This window comes from Dermacentor variabilis, chromosome 2 (genome assembly GCF_050947875.1).
Source record: "Dermacentor variabilis isolate Ectoservices chromosome 2, ASM5094787v1, whole genome shotgun sequence".
Classification (NCBI taxonomy): domain Eukaryota; kingdom Metazoa; phylum Arthropoda; class Arachnida; order Ixodida; family Ixodidae; genus Dermacentor; species Dermacentor variabilis.
The window spans coordinates 182,287,850-182,303,789 of NC_134569.1; the positions used below are offsets into that span (position 1 = coordinate 182,287,850).

General features: G+C 43.6%; 1 protein-coding gene across 2 annotated transcripts in view; it reads right to left on the reverse strand.

The window, feature by feature from the left end:
• LOC142572989 (phospholipid-transporting ATPase ABCA3-like) overlaps positions 1 to 567 on the reverse strand; it is a 124,898-nt gene extending 124,331 nt beyond the window's left edge. For both annotated transcript variants that reach the window (XM_075682475.1, XM_075682474.1), the window contains exon 1: positions 399 to 567. The gene's annotated coding sequence lies outside the window, so the exon portion shown is untranslated. The remainder of the gene's footprint in view (positions 1 to 398) is intronic.
• Between the last annotated feature and the right edge of the window lie 15,373 nt (positions 568 to 15,940).

The window sequence follows — 15,940 nt, forward strand, 5'->3', positions numbered from 1 at the left end:
TGTATTTTAAAGGCGGCTATCTCGAGTGCGGTGCTAGTTCTAGAAATTACGACAAGCAGACGAGTCCATTTATACTGCTGAACTTCAATTCTGTAATGTCGAAGTGTTTGCTAACGTGAATATTGAAGGAACCTAATAACTGTATCCTTTTAATTCGATACCTTAGCGTCGGAGGGTGGCAGGCATAATGGACGCGGGTTGCAACACGACTCTTTTCGCAGGCACTAAACGGGAGCGAAGGCTTTGATGTACTACGAGAGAGTAAAAGCGACCTAAGCAAGGCAGAGTAACGCACCCGATCGTGGCTTTATTACTATGCTTCTAGTAACGGAGGAAGCTGCCGGTACATCCCTGACCGAGGCGTAATGGAATAACCAACAAAGCCTGGCGACGCTTACCAGCGTTGAGACGAAGCTGGGATGTTCGCAGTGCTTCTGCTTCTGGTTCAGCTGTTCCTGTGGTCGGCTGTGCTCTCGCGCCAGGCTTGCTCGTGTGGTTCGCGAGCCTCGCGCTGTTTTTCTTCTTCGGAAAGCGCGAAGACAATAGCACTGCCACGCGGAGAAGAGCGCTACTGCAGTGCGGATGCGAAAAAAGAAAACAGTAAAATCAAAACGAATGTACACATGATTCCTATATGACATCCAGAACGCACCAGCACATAGACTTCATGTTATAAACGCGCGATTTTGTTATAAAATTGTAGTCTATTGGCCAAATAACACAGTATTGTCCGATTATTCCCTTCCGTGTAGCAGAATTCTTCATTTTTCAGTTACTGACATCTTTTTCGCTTCTCGGTGGCGCAACACATCTCGCTCAATGCATGCTGTGGCCCCATTTTTTCCCTTCTTTCCCCGCAGTCGGCTGCTTTTGATTCAGACTTTTTGATTTATATGTAGCCAACTTCAATTATATGTTGCTGACTTGTTCACTTCTTGCCTCTTGTTCCGATTGTCTATCCGGGCACCTATATCCAGCGGCACCTACCCATTCTGAAGGATAGGCCAAGAATGTTCACATTCCTAGTGTCACAAACCCAGTAGAACATATTTGCCCAATCGCCCAAGTTGTATATTCGGGCACATACCCAGTTGTACCTAAGTAGTGGCACATTCTCTGTCTCGCATACTTAGTGACCCAACCTGTCTATTCCAAAATTGTCTATTTGGGCACAACACCATTAGAATACACCAAGAGGCACTTACCAAATGACCCTAGTTCAAGTGAAAAAGGTTGGAAACTGATATCACACGGAAAAGTCCGAGAAGTCCCCCCAAAAAACGCTGATCACTTCACTAATGGCAGCAATTTCGTATATTGTAATGGTATAACATTAACTGCATAGCGCGCCTGATTTGCGCGTGCGTGAGCAGGTCACAATGGCTACTGCGTCACTGTCGGCGTATGGGAGAACCTAGCCAACCCGAGAAAATTAATCCTATCAACTGGAGTCGATTTTTATCTGTCAAATGCAAGAAGTTCCATTCAAATCGACTTAGCGATTGTCACATAAAAGAATCATATGCGTTTTACAAGTTTCTGAATAGGTGGCATCGGAGTTGTGAGCGAGTGGGACGTTAACGACAAAGAGCACAGCGCTTATACGGAGCCGTAGTAGAACGGTACCACTCCCTGAACTTCACTCGTACTAACTCACCACCCAACAATACAGGGCGTTTCGCGTAACTTGTACCAAAATTTAAAAATATGCCCGACTAGTCGCGCCGCACTTTTCAGCGGCAGCGATCAGCAATAAGATTCTTCTCCGCCTTGTAGATTTGTTCCAGATTACGAAGCCCGTCAGATGATTGCATAAAGATTACTGTGGTAGAGTTGGCTGAAGTCGTGGAACAACCACTTCATTCGGCTCCCGGTTCAGATGAGGCAATCTCTACTTTGGCAAATATTCTTTTTATTTCAATGAAGCTACTGATAAATTTTTAGCTATGATTTTTAGCTCAGTGAAGTTTAATAGATTCCACGTGCGTGTAGGACTACTAGAATAATCACAATTCTTTTAATAAATCTAGACAGGGGCTTTGGTACGGAATCGATAACATCAGTTCAATTGGTCTAACCTCAAATTGGGTGATGTTGATTGAAAGAATCCTGTACGTCCGTTTGTAGAAATTTGTACAGAACAATGACTTGCTTAGACCCTGCCAAATTGAATTCACGCCATCATGTTCATTCTGTCATGCTGACCTGGATTTAGAAAGTGGATTAAAATTAGCACAGCGACAGAGACAGGTTGATGCTGTCATAACATTCGACATTTACAAAGCCTATGACACTTCAGAACGCGTAATTTTATTGGATAGATTACGAAATCTGGAGATTTGAAATCATTTCGTAAAATGGTTGTGAAAAATTTTAAATGGGAGGAAATTTTATTGCTCTCCAAAAGGCTTTCTTTTTCGGGTATAAACGCGGAATTCCTCAAGGAGCTCTCACTTCGCAATATTTATGTAACATACTGCTTACTTCCACTCAACGTCATCAAGACATGTATACGCATGTATACGGAGATGATATTTCTTTCTTCGCATCAGACAGTGATTTTCTTGCACAACCTCTGTCGTCGATACAAAACTACCTGTACGCCATAAAAGCCTGGTTAGACAAGGTTCGCCGCCCCTTGACCTAGAAAGTGCTCAATAACAACCTTTCGTTTCATAATCATGTTAACACACCGCTCATCTATATACTGTCTCAAGACTGTACCTAAAGTGGAGCCAGCGAGATATTTGGGTGTAGTCTACAACAGTTCTCTTAGCTGGCTAGGGCATGGTGCCTATAAAGCTATAGCAAGAACAGCATTTGACATGCTACGTAACTATGGAGCAGCCGGTCGGACAGGCGGATAGACCCACTTCTAATGAACAACAAAATGCATGTGCACCCCATTTTAGAATTTGGATGTGTAAAATCTGCTGCTGCGCCAAATTATAAATAGCGCCCCCTTGTTCTCTTCGAGCGGGAGGCGTTGCGACTGTGCTGTGGATTACCAAAATTTGTTTTCGATGGTATACTATAGAAAGGATTAAGGTTGCCTGCAATTTTGTGCAGATTTAGTTTGCAGGCGGTACAAACATATTTTAAATATATATCAATCTATCAAGAGATTAGAAGCCATATGCATTTGCCAGATAGCGGTATTTTTCGAGTATTCGACATCAGTTCCAGAAACCAAAGGTGTGTTTTTGCACGAACTGTGATTAACCCCTTAAGTCTATCTGGGAAGCAGTACCTATCGCTGATATACGAGAGCGTCTAGAGATCATCTATATATGACGACGATATAGCCGAACACTTTCTTCCGATAAAAAAAAATTAAATTCTTGGGTTTGACGGGCCCAAACCATGGTTTGATCATGAAGAACAGCCATAGTGGAAACTCATGAATAACTTTGATCACTTGGAGTTCTGTAACGTGCACCCAATGTCTATGGGGTTTTTTCCTGTAGGCCCCATCTCAATGTGGTCGCCTTGGCCGGGATTTGGTCGCGCGAACTCGTGCATAGCCGCGCAACGTCATAGGCACGGCCACCGCATCAACTTTTTCTTGTATTGTTGAGTTTAGCTATAAACGCTTTTCATTGTGACAGACTCGTGACTGTGCGAAGACAAATTTGCTATTGGCATTTTCTCTCCTGCTCTAGACTGGCCATTTTCGGCTAGGATTCCGGACTTCTTACCCGGATTTCTAGGTGAATCTTTAGAGTGGTATCGCCTCTTCGCAAGCTAAACTGATAATCAAATATCGATAATTGTCATAATAACACACTCCTTACCCTTGCGCTGAACGCTTACAGCAAATGCAAATAGAGGTATTCGCATTTTCCGTACTTTTAATTTTGTTGTGCCTCTTCACATAACGTTGACTAGATTGCTTTTGGGGCCTGGCCATAAGGGCTTGTTTATGAACGAAAAGGCTGACAGCCTGTTCACAGCGGCCCCCAGTGGCCCTGTTCTCTAAATACTTCTTGCGTCGATAACAAGGGGCTACTGTTCGAGTCAGGAAGCGGCTGTTCAAGGCTTTTTTAACCCAGATGTTGCTAATTTCGCAGAGCACCGATGCGTCCTATTTTCTGCCACAAAAATTCCTTTCACACTAGACAAACACGCAATTTGTGCCCAATTACGCTGTTGCATACGTTCTTTAAAATTGTTTCATCATTGGTCTCGCCATGCGAACTCCCTCCTCTGCCCAATCTGTGAAAAAGATGAGACGATTGATAATTCTTTCTTATTTCGTCACCAGTTTTTTTAAAGAAGGACATTTCAGAATAGCTGTTTATAGCACTTGGTATACACTTATTCCATTCCGTATTTTTTTTTCTAGGAGCTTTCTTTCTTGAACACTGCTATAGAAATGTTTGGTGGTGGAATCTTTAGCTGTTTCAGGGCAATTTTCATGATAAGTTTGTCGGACAGTATTTTTATTCATTTCTTCCATCAATTTTCTGCTGATTGTAGTAATGACTGAGCTTCTTTCCTAATACAATCTGAATCTTGGCCAGTCCCCGGCAGTGGATATAGGTGATCAGTGAGGTAAAACAAAACAAAACGAGGAGCGGGACCAGAGCGTGAATTAAGAGCGGGGTGTTGAGATAGAAGTGAAGTGGGAGAAGGGAAGTAAGTGAAGACATTTCAGTAAACACACAGACACAGACACACACAAAGAAAGCTTCGCCTATCACCTATGCATATGCATGTGATCCGCTAATCTTTTGTGAGCCCTTAACTAGTACATATTGCCTGGTGTCATTGAAATCTCTGACGCAAGAGTGTTTGGTCACTGAAAACGTTTATCAATGCTCACTGCCCTGCAGCGGTACAATTCAATAGCGCTCGTCGTAATAAGGCATCAATATTGATGGTCAATAACCTCAGTTCTTGAAGCTGTGCGTCACCCGCTAAGATATGTAAAATCGTTAAAGTTCAACCTGTATCATCACATATTTTTGCATCTATGCGCGTGTTTCACTTGAACATTGTGAATAATGTACCTGCTTTATACACTTTGACTGTACTAGATTAATACGCGCAATAAAGATTTACTTACGTTAATTCATTCATTGGGCCAATTTGCTCCGAAGCCCTTAGAGCGGGGCACCTGGCAGAGTGGAAGAAGATAAAGTGAAGAAAACATGGCTGGCCGGCGTTCAACGTGCCCCACATTACCAGTGCAGCACACAGCGGACAACAACGAACAGCAACGCACTGGTCACTTTACATCACTACGGAGCTTTCTCGCGAGGCGTCATTCTGCGCCAGCGGCGAGAGTGGCAGCGTCAAAAGGACACAGTTCGTCCACGATTGCTGACAGAGATCCGAAACCAGATGAGCCAGCAGAAAAACCGTCGCAGCTACCGCCCTGGCCACGCAGAAGGCCGCCAGTTCCCACGCCACGAGTGAGGTTGCTTTCAATCGGCCACGGACGACCGCTTGAAGAAAGCACCATCGGCGAAGAGGAAACTAGAGATGTAGCGGATGCCATAGCGAGAGACGTGGGCTCCGGCACCATCACCTCTTGGCCCAACATCGACGAAAGCAGGTGCGACGTGCGACCTACTGCGAAGCCGAGAACACTCAAGCCACTGCAGATGAGCAGGTTCGAAGCGGCGCCTTCAAACATCATCTGTCCAGTTCCTGCCATCGGCGACCACCAGCACCCATTACATACAAAATTTGGGGGTAAGGACGACGTGTGCTCGGCACCCTCACCGTTGTACTCTCTTGACGATGAGACCGACTGTCGCAAGAAAAGCGGAATGGCTATGGTGGAAAAGAACGGTCAGGCTTTTGACATCGGTCAGCCCCAAAATTGTGAAAGAATAGACAAAAGTTGCAAGAAGGTCATGTGGCCTCCTTCAGATAAGGAAGAGTTTATACTTTCGCAATGCGACGTTCCTGAGAGCAGCAGTAGCAGCACCCACGGGAAAAGGACGCCACAAGAATCATCAACGACGAGCGACACAAAGCTTGTGCCGCGAACGAAGTACCGCACGTTGCTCGTCCTTTCTTTGGTGGCTGTCTTCGTCCTTTGCCTCTGGGCGTTCTACTCATCGAAGCACTTCATTCTGTTCCATGGGGCTGGATCTCTGCAGCGAGATCACGTCGGTATGGAAGACCTAACAATCGCTGCAGAAAACAATGGTATCTCCTTTGAGAACGTCGAGAGAACCACAGCTGAAAGTGGCGTGCAGTTATCATCTCGCGATTACTCCACTGAAGACGAACTCGAAGCTCTGCACCTTAACAACACGTACAGTGAGGACCGCGTAATATGAAAAAATACGCCTAATATAAACTGAATAGACGCTTGCTAGAGTTTAATAATAACACCTGACCCTTCAGTTGCTCCGAAGCACGGTCCTAATACCTAATCGGTGTTTCACTTGGTCCCAAAGCGCATTCTTTCGATGCATGCACCATAGGCAAGCATTCGTAGCCTAATTATTCATGCTAACACTAATGTGTAGTTCACCTCACAGCCATCGTGTTACCAAATGCTAAACAGCCCCTGAAGAGGGATTGTACATTGAAATAAGATTTTAAAACACGAATTCAATGTGATGCCTTTATGTTTGCAACTATACTTTTTTATATACAGGGTGTTACTTTTTATATACAGAGTTTATACTTTTACAGGGTTATGCAGGGTTTTTTTATACTTTTTTATATACAGGGTTGCCTGCGGCAGATAGCTCAATTCAAGTTTGAGCCTGTCTACAGAAAAAAATGAAATGCAAGAATTCACTAGTTAACTTATAGCTAATCATCTTATGACCGATGTTGCAATTTACAAATTCTAGCAGTGGACTTCGCAAGGCGGATCCATTTGGATTGAATTCTCAGGACAACACCAGTTTCGAAATATAAATTCCCGAACTCGCGGAGAAATGCATCGGCGTTCCAATTACTTGTGGGCTTCAGTGCATAGAGCGACGTTTTGTTAACAAATTAACTGAAACGCCAATGCATTTCTCCGCAAGTTAGGGAATTTATATCTCGAAACTGGTGTCGTCCTGAGAATTCGTTCAAAGTGGATCTGCCTTGCGAAGTCCACTGCTAGAATTTGTAAATTGCAACAAGGGTCATAGGACAATTAGCGAAAAGTGAATTCTTGTCGATTAGTTGATTTTACATTTCATTTTTTTTTCTGCAAGTAGTGGCCGCCGCATCGAGTAGACCGGTTCATAGACTAGAATTGAGCCATCCGCCAGAGGCAACCTACAGCGATGCGGTACGTGCAAGTTTCGCAGGGCTGGAGAAAGTGACCTGGCTTAAAATCACATCCGATTAGCAGCAGACAGTCAAGACAACGCGAGAAAAAAAAGACAAGAAAAGAAAACGAGGCAATGCAGATATTCTGCCGAAATGCACTAAAATCCCTTGCTTCGGGCAGGTTAACAGCGCGCTGTCATTGTTTCTCAAGTATTACACAATATAAAATACGATAAAACAAATGCGCAAACAACATAACTTATTATTTAATGTCTCAACTCGCGTAACTCTATGGAAGCTGCTCTACACCTCCCGAGTGCCGAAACTGTGAGGGCGAGTTTCAAGTGACGAGAGGAAGGCCGCAAGGCGTTTGGGATGAGGAGATATGTTGCTACGGTTAGTTTATTCAGTCCTGAGGAAACAAGTTAATTAGAACATTTTGCCGATTTTATTTCACTTTGCTACCAAAGCAGTTTTTGGGCGGAAATAGCACAAACATGGTGAGAAGCCCAAGATACCTGTAATCCTAGAATTTACTGAGAGCAGCCTATGAGAGAGCCTAGAACTTACACCAGTAGGCAGGTCGAACTGAGCATAAGAGAATCCGTTGGCTTTTGTATGTGTGTTATCGTTTGAGGCTATTCTTGTGGTTGTGTCAAACGTCATTATATTTGAAACGTAGCACTGCTAAGCTCAAGAACGCGGGTTCGATTCCCGGCCTCGGCGGCCACATCTCGATGGGAGCGGAATGCCAGAACCCCAGGTCTTCAAAGTTAATCCGGAGTCGGCCACTGCGGCGGGCCTCTTAATCACATCTAGCTTTGGAAAGTAAAACCCCCGAAATTGTTATCTGAGAGGTTCGCTGAATTATGTGTAATGCATATACACCATGAAGTAAATTTTAAAATACCTCCCTCCCCACAGCTAGCCCCCTATCTTGCTACGCCTACTAACACCGGAAATGTATTTGGTCGAGTTCCAGTGGCGTGCTCATCAGCCTGAGTCGTGAAGATGGCTATTTGTTTTTGTTTCTCGCGGGGCCACAGGAAATCCGGTGTCGGCGTTGTCGCCGTCTGTTGGCCGTGAGTGAAATTTTCTGATAAAGGCAATAAGTAAATAGACGTTAACGTGAAAATAAATTTGCGGGCCGGGGATTCTACCCCATGAACTATGTGTTGCGAGACCAGCACGTTAATCCATTTACCACTGTCTTTTCTGTTTCTTCTTTATTTGCAGAATTCAGCCACTGTCGGTCGACGGTGCACACGCTCTTAAATGTGGTTTTATATGAAGAAGTTCGGACGCGGCACATGCACGTGCCTTCGATGCTCCCTCCACTTCTCTTCGATAGGGTCCCGACAACAACAGCCTCCCATGATTTCTGATGCGAATGTAGCACGTTTGCGCTATCGTGTTCAACTCTTAAAGGCAATTTTAAAGGTCTTCAATTGCTGTGCTAGCTGTGATATACGGGCCCCAAGTTCACCAAGGAAGAGTGGGACGCGCTCCTGCGGAGTCCCGTATTTGAGGACCAAATCCTGGCCGTCCAGCGCGCCCGCGATCGGGCCGGCAGACTAGATCTGTCAGTCCCGTCGTGGGATTAGCCAGGTGCGCGTTCTATCGCGTTTTCCTGAACCCAATAAAAGTGTATTCACTCCACTCACTCACTCAGCGGCCCGCTTAGTTGTTAATTATCACTACTTGCAGGACCAAATAAAGTTTCCCTTCCTTCCTTCACCCCCGTTATTACTCACGTCTACTCACGCTCACTCACTCACCTTCGTACTCACGTGTACTAACACTCACGAGCACTTACATTCATACCGTCATTCACACTCATATTCAGAGTCACCTGAACTCACACGTACTCACCCACGTTCACACTCACCTGCACTCATACTCACCTTCACACTCACCTCCACTCAACAAACACCACGTTCACGCTCATTTCCACTCACACTCACAAGCATAGGCGGAGTTTTCATATTTCCGGGGGGGGGGGGAGGGAGGGGGCTGGCGCCCGATCAGCTTTCCGCACCCCATATTATATATATATATATATATATATATATATATATATATATATATATATATATCACTTGAAGATTGTGACTTCGAAGAATTGAACGCTGAATTGACGGCATTATTTGAGCATATACAAGACCTCATAGCCAGAGACAGTTCAATTTCACAGCCTGAGTCCTCTCGGTGGTATAATCTTCGTGTTACTGTCGCGTACTTGGCTCTCACTAATAATGCTTCGCCTTTCCGGCGAAATTAATCTATCTATCTATCTATCTATCTATCTATCTATCTATCTATCTATCTATCTATCTATCTATCTATCTATCTATCTATCTTTTTTTTTCTGTGAGCCAGAGTTAAGCGCTGCTGCGCATGACTGCTGTTGATTCTTATTTCGAATCAATCCGGCTTGACCTCATTTCAGTTACTGAGTGAATTATACAGTGTTCCCCAACTAACATGCACCAAGACTTAAAAAAAAAGAACATCTGCGTTACTCGAAGAAGACTTAGTGCATACTTTTTCCAGTACAGTGAAGTGACCGCCAGCGATTCTTTCATTACTGAGATTTAATCCGGTAATTGGAATTAATGATCTAACTCGAGAAGTAGTGTCTTAATTTTCAAAGTTTCAATGAGGCATTTATAAGCACCCCAAAATGATATCAACTGCGGTGTTTTCAGCGACTTACTAATTGCGTACTATTTTTTCCGACTGGCAAAGAAACCTCATCATGAAAAGTACCACTTGATTGCGCTCCCACCCGCATCGTGAAGTAGCGCCTTCAAATAGGCTGATTGAAAGCAACTGCATTGCCTGTTGCCAACCCGAAGAGACAGCGCATTACTTTGATCATAGTACGGAAGGAGCACCAACAGCAGCTTTCGCGGCTTTGCAGCTATTCTTTCCTCTCATTTCTAGATCACATTTATTATACATCTCTCAAGGCCGCATGATCACATTGATAACAAAAGCCCCTTGATAACGCAGCCGAAGGGCCGTCTGACCCAGCAAGAAATGCGAAAAACAATGTAATAGGTATAGACTGTTTCAAAATCCCGGCTTTCCTCGCACCCCATCGGAAGAGCGCGCGCGAAGCTATATTTCGCGCGAGCTTTCTTCGGAACAAAGCCAAATTAAAGCGATCGTTTTATTTTTAATATATATATATATATATATATATATATATATATATATATATATATATATATATATATATATATATATATATATATATATATATATATATATATTTGCGTGCTGCGAAAACATGTTCGTGTCAAAAGATGAAAGCGAAATAAACCTACCGGCAAGCGATCAACGTGTAGCGACAAGGCAAAGCCGATGCGTTCGAGAAAGTAAATATACCAATTCTAAATGAGCCGAATTGGCAATCAGGAGGTCTGCACAAAAAAAAAAGTCAGGTTTTTAGAGCTGGCAGACCAGCTCTGGGCCGTCCGGCAAGCCGAAGATGCCGCCCGAGTCCAATGACTTCAAACCGCCACCTGAGGCCACCACAACAATAACTGCCGGACTAGTCTTTAATACAGTTTTCTCCTCTTCTTCTTCTAGTGTGCCCTTATTATCTGAAGTCGTAAGCTCCGTTGAACGCCAGCCTAGAGGACTTGTTCAAATGGGTCTCCTTTTTGCAGCTACGCAGTATTGTGTCCGTTTCATCACATTTTCAGTGGCTTTCGTGATGAACGACGCCGAAATTCTATGGAGACATCCCTTATCCTTGCTTGAACTAATCTGACGTCCGTCTCGATCATGTAAGCGCGATCGTTCACATAAACCCAAAGAAAGAAATCGAGTGGAAAGAGGTCAGGTGACCTAAGCGGTGAATTTGCAAGCCCGTGCCTTCCAATCTATTGCGCATCAAAAGTCGCATCCAGTCAGTTTCATGCTAGGCTGCTACTCTGTGCGGGTGCCCCCATCTTGCTGATGCCACAGAAGTGGAAGACGTGACAGCGGGACTTCGCTGAGAAACTCATCCACTGCTCCTTAAAGGATTTCGTTCATGTAACGCTGTACAGTCAGTGTGGGATCGAAGAAGGTGGGAGCGATTATAGCACCGGCATAAATTCCGAACTGCACATTGAGAGGTACTGGTGCCGATTGCGCTTTGCCCACTGTAGATTGGAGTCCCTTCAACAGTGTGTATTATGCATTTGCCTACGCGTTTCTGCGAAAATTGGCTTCATCTGTGCTCATTATGTTGCTCAAAAAGTCCGGTGACTCATCGGCTTTTGTGAGGACCCAATTCGAGAAATCTATACGATTCTACAGGTCCCAATCTCTAAGCATTGGTGCTGGTTAACGTGGTACGGGTGAAATGCTGTCATTTAGAATGCTCCAAACTGATGACTTGGAAATAGTACCTGGGCGGCTACATCTCGCACGCGAGTGTGAGAGTATGAGGCCATAAATGCCAGAAGATCCGTGCATAGCCAGAAAAAAAAAATATGGAGCCCACCGCCACTGTTTTTGACGCTGCCGGTTTGTCTCAGGTTTTCATAATTTCGGATGATAGTCGATGCGTTTGGTCTACGGCCACACTTCCATGATATATATTTGCGGTATTCCTGTTTTGCCATTTGCAGATCCCAAGGAAAGGATCGTGTGTACCTTCTGCCCACTAGAGAAAAACATGGCGACTAGGACAAAACAAAACTCACATTTAAACCTGTGCATTGACGTTGTCAATTCGCTTTTGTGGTGATAGGTGTCGTGGCAAAAAAAAACAAACAACAAGAATATCCGGGCACTTTATCTGCGCTACGACAACAGCTATAACAGCTTGCTTTCAACGCCAAACACGACGTGTTACTTCGGCCGGGACGCGGCAGATAAGACGCTAGCTCGATCACGATGTTTTTCTTCATTTCCTTTATTTTGTTCTGCATAACTAAGAGGGAGCCTGCTCGAGGGCGCTGCTTTATGATCCGCGTGGGAACGCAGTCACGTTGTAAGTGAGTGAGTGAATAAACTTTATTGCAGGTCCGGCGAGGACGCGAACTCGTCGCGCACCGGGCTAGTCCCACGTCGGGACCGGCAGGTCTAGCCCACCGGCCCGGTCGCGGGCACGCCGGATGGCCAGGATTTGCTTTTCTAGAGCGGAACAACGCAGAAGCGAGTCCCACTCCTCCTTGATGAACTTGGGGTAAGTCGACCCGCACTCCCAGGACATGTGAGCTAGAGTGGAGGTGTGGCCGCAGGACGGGCAGGAGTCGTCGCGATACACGTCGGGGTAAGCCTCGTGGAGAGCGGTCAGACACGGATATGTGATGGTGTGTACAAGCCTAAGCGAAACGGCTTGCGCCCTATTCAACTTGAGGTGAGGGGGTAGAAACCCGTACAAAAAATTATTGAGAAGGCATTGAAGTATCGTTGGTCAATGTTGAGTTGTTTATTGAGGAATTATTGAGTTTGTTGGAGAATTGTTGGGTAGAGTGTTGAGGACTCTTGAATATTAACCACTGAAATTTAATTGAAACACCACTGGACACCTCAATGTTGAATAATTGTTTAATTACCATTGAAAGTCCATTGTGCTTAGACGGCCCGTTGTGTTCGTTTTGTTGAATGGTTGTTGAGTTACCATTGATTCTGCGTTGAACTGGCGTTGTGGTAGATCTGTTGACCTGTTGTTGAGTTATTGCCACAGCACTGAAAAGCACATTGTGGCACAGTTGAGATGACATTGAGAGTTCACAAGTCGCCATTGAAATATAATTGACGTTTTGTTGGGCTAGTGGATTTTTATTCATATATTGAAATTGCTTTGCTGTTCACACTTGCATGCTCATAACTTTCCCAAACACAAACAAAATCAAAGGAGAGTCTGGTCAACTTGAAGTGCCTTTATTACACTAAGGATGTGTGCACGTGAAACATTATTACAGTACATAAGGCACCACTACATCGAATCTGGAGACATAGGCTAGTACCTATAGCACTCTAGCAGTGTAAATACATCTGAAAAACATATACATATGAATTCAATTAAAAAGATGATTGTGGTCTTCACTTTCGACTTAAGTTTATAACTAGAAGGCAAAGCGACTCAAAAGGCAGGACTTAAGCATACCCTTGTAACAACCAACTTTGAACAAATCAACACTTGAAGCTGCTTGCGTGTGAATACACAAAAGACATCTGAATACGTTACATTAAAATGTTTCGCACACAAACACATCACAGGAAGAGCTACAGCTGACTGTGAGAAAGCAAAATAACAGGCTTGAAACAAATGACTTCACGTAAATATACTTTCACTGCGATTAAAATTTAATGAAGTACCAAAGTAGACTTGCCTGAGCTTTATCTTCGAGATGTATATTTTCATGTTGCCCAATTACTTAATAAAATATTATCACTCAACATCTAATAATTGACGAGACATCATTTAGAAAGTTTTCGGGCATGGTGAAGACTTGAATCATGTTTCTCACGAGCCAGGTTTGCATTCTTCAGAAATAATCTTGTAAAACATTTGTGTAATGAATGCAGCTTATCTCCCTGGCACAAGTCAAGAACAAACAGTATGCCATTTGATTATGTTAATTTGGGGTACAGAAGAGTTTGTTGGTGGCATTTCCTCAATTTAGTGAGCTCATTTTCAGGTAATATTTCTGGACTTGCGCAAAGCTAATTAGAGCACTTTTTGGGGCCTTTTTCCCTATACCCAGCAACTAAGTGGTACCTCAGTCAATAAAGAGATAAGGCAAGGCTAATACCTTGAACGATAAGAGAAAAAATAATTAGTTAGCACAGAAAATTGGTAGTAACACAAGGCTAACAGAATTCGAAACAGCCAAATAAATCGTCACCGGCACATTCAGTATCAGGTACCCCAGAAATAGTCATAAAGGATGAGAAAAGGTTCCAATGACTTGACAGCCAGATTGGTGAGACAGTGAAAAACGCAAATAAATGCATATACAAAACACCAATTACCTCAATTTCGGAGGTAAAATGTTATTAAAATAGCACCAGAATTTTGCTGCATAATATACATAAAGGCTGCATAAAAATTGGGACAAAGCAGTAACTGAAAGACGGAGGGAGCTACAGCACCCGTGTTGAAAAAAATAACAAGTGATATATATGCATATTTCAGCTCACAATTTTCGCTCCAACATATAGAAAAAGAACGCATGCACTTAGAGCATAAAAAAGGTTCATGTGCCTGGAGAATGCAGCACAGTACAAAGAAGCGTCATGAGAACCGAAAAGTAGATCTTACTACGAATGCTCGCAACCTACAATCAGGCATGTGCCGTGTCAGGCCTTGAATGGATGAAATTTATAAATCTTACACACAAAGGAAGTTACCATCCCTCTTATTGGCTTCCTCAGGGGACTCCTTGAACTAGAAAAATGTACTCAGTGTTAAAAACAAAGAGAAGATAAGACCCTATAGCGTTATTCCTGAAATAAACAGCGCAAATAACTTCATGTATCATTCTATGGACACTTCGCCAATTCGGTGTACAATTATATTTGACAACCACCCAAACAGAGACAAGGATGAATTAAGGTAGGAACACACATGAACGCTGACTCAACTAGAAGTTTATTGGTGAAGACAAAGATTTTAAACATATTGGCCAACTTCACAAAGAAAAAGCCGTGGATGCGCAGAAAAAATAGCCCGGCACAAAATACGTCCTGTGGAATAAAGATGTTCGTCAAAAACGAACAAAAACATGAAAACTGAAAGGTTTGTCCTGTAAGTGATACTAACGAGAAGTACTGCAGCAACTCTTTCCCACTAAGGGTCACAGAAATCTTGCTTATGAATATTTCTTCGTGATCAATAAATAATGCTTCCATAAGTCCTCTTGTATTCTGGTCTTTGTGATGAAACAATCGTTCTTTCTGCTCTATACCGCAACACGAGAGGAGTTCCAGAAGCAATATTTATTGATCACAAACGAAACAAATGCATAGCCAAGTTATCTGTTGCCCTTAGTGGGAAAAACTTGCAGTTCTCAAAAGAGTATTTCTCGTTGGGTAGTATCACTTATCGGACAATCTTTCGCTTTTTCGAAAGATTTGTCCGATAGTTCTCGTTTTTCACGCACGTTTATTCTATATGATATGGCTTTTTAATATTTTTTTCTTGTCGCACGTGGCTGTTTTTGCCACGCATGCACGGATTTTTACCTTTGTCAAGTTGACCAGTGTGTTTAATACCTCTGTAATCAAAAGTAAACTTTTAGTAGAGCTTGTGCTCGTGTGTGCTCCTACCTATTTCGTCGTCCGTCGTCCGCCTGTGTTCGTGCTGCTGTTTACAGTACGCACGTATCACTTGGTTAGGCTGGTAAACGCTCTCACAAACAAAAGTAAATACCTCCCCTCAAAAGGCAGCCCATCCTTTACTACTAAACGCCCGAGCTAATCGAAAGTAAGCCTTCGCAGCGTCTATGCGGCAGCTAGTACATCACAGAGCAGCACAAAAATATTTGAAAATCCCACTTGATGGAGAGTGGCAACAAAGATGCGAGCTTGCTAGTGAATCAGCTACATATCAACGGGCGTCTCTTGCACGACGCCAAGGTGCTTTTGGCGTAGAACACTTTAGCACCTGGGAATTTGCTGCATGCGTAACCTGTGAGAAGGGAATGTGGACAGAAAATGAGATTACGCGGATTAAGAATCTGCCACACACTGCACA